This window comes from Fusarium pseudograminearum, chromosome 2 (assembly GCF_000303195.2).
Source record: "Fusarium pseudograminearum CS3096 chromosome 2, whole genome shotgun sequence".
Classification (NCBI taxonomy): domain Eukaryota; kingdom Fungi; phylum Ascomycota; class Sordariomycetes; order Hypocreales; family Nectriaceae; genus Fusarium; species Fusarium pseudograminearum.
In genome coordinates, this window is record NC_031952.1 from 8,836,239 (window position 1) to 8,838,104 (window position 1,866).

At 29.7% G+C, this 1,866-nt stretch overlaps 1 annotated feature.

Annotated features, from left to right (window-relative positions):
- Positions 1-1,302: 1,302 nt before the first annotated feature.
- Positions 1,303-1,332: a repeat region.
- Between the last annotated feature and the right edge of the window lie 534 nt (positions 1,333-1,866).

Here is a 1,866-nt window from a genome sequence, read left to right on the forward strand (position 1 = left end):
ATTAAGTATATAATAGGTAATAACTATTTATATATATAATAGCAAGTTATCTAGGAAGGATACCCTATCAGTCATTGTAATCGTGGGTTGGTTAACCCATGTTTATTTTATATAGCACTTTAGCGCGGCGCTATCAGCTCACCCCTATCAGTTATTGTAATTGTGGGTTGGTCAACCCACGTTTATTTTATATGGCACTTTAGCGCGGCGCTATCAGCTTACCTCTATTAGTCATTGTAATCGTGGGTTGGTTAACCTACGTTTATTTTATATGGCACTTTAGCGCGGCGCTATCAGCTTACCCCTTAACCTACGTTTAATTCTGCTGCTAACCTACATTTTTAAGAAAATAATATTCCTAATATCGCATACCTAGGAAAAAAAATAAGGAGTTAACTAACTAGCTGATTAGATAATTCTAGCTTTTATAACTATAATATTATTACTATAGCTTAAGTAATTAATTCTTTTATTTATTTTAGCTGGTTTTTAATGTAGTTAGCCTATATTAGAGTCTTAGCTAAATTAAGCTTAAAGCTAGTTAGTAAAGTTAAGAGCTTATTCTGACTGGGATTAGACCTACTGTTAGTACCGGTATATACTTTAAAAAGAAGTTAAATTCAGTAAATGCAAAAATAACCCTAAGTCTTACTTAGATATAAGAAGAACCCTATGTTCCTAGGTGTTTTAGGAAACTATATTCTTAATATTAGATTAGGTTAAAACTTGGAACTAACTTAGTGTATTAACTGATTAGATAGTTATAACTTTTAGAAGTATAGTAGCGACTCTATAGCTAATAAAATAAATTATATCGGTTAAATGTAAAAATAACCTTAAGCTACCTTAAGCACTAATTATATTATAAGAATAGCCTTGGGTCGCTTAGTTAGATGTAAGAATAACCCTATATTCCCAGGTACTATATAAAAACTATATTTCTAATACCAGATCGGATTAAAACTTAGTACTAATATAGAAAGCTAACTGATCAGATAGGTATAGCTTTTAGAGGCATAATAACTGCTCTATAGCTTAGGAAATCTAATTAGTCAGTTTAGTCAGTTAAGTATAAAAATAACCCTAGGTAACCTTAAGTACTAATTAAATTATAGGTATAACCTTAAGCCGCTTGGTTAAATGTAAGATTAACCTTAAGTAACCCTAAGTGTAAGAATTGCTTTTATTGCTGTAGAAGTAGATTAGAGTTTACCTATTAATTGATAAATAAACTGGGGTTATTATTATTGCTATTTGCAGCTTTGATCTCTTTTTAATTCTATCTGATTATATAGTCTTATCTTAATTATAATAGAATATTTTAATTATATACTATCTATTAAGGTATTTATCTGTAAGGCTTACTATAAAGTAGAATATAGGAGTAATATTTGTTATTATCTCTATTAGTTTCCTTATAGCCTTCTAAAGGGAGATAAGGCTATTAAATATATATACTGTTAGGTATAACAGTTTAACTATATTTGCAATTAATACGATCTAGAAAGGCTTCTATATCTAATTCCTCTAGGTCTAGCTATTCCTGACCTTGCTTTAGTAAGACTAAATGGCTTTAGATGCACTTTTATACTATCTTGCTATTAGATATATGCCTTAATGCGGGAGTTATATTATTATTTGCGGGATATCTATTATAAGTTAAGCTGTTTTAGAAAGAAAGGTAGGCTAGTAAAGGGTAGGGAAGTATTAACTGTTAGTCTGTATTTCCAGTCTAGGGTATACTATTAATGCTTATTTCTAAAAGGTCCTTACAGTGAGTATTTTGAGGTTAATCTAGAAGCTAAATTAGTGGAACTATCTAATTAGGAAGTTACTATTAAGGACTTTTTTAATAATTGCTTCTTA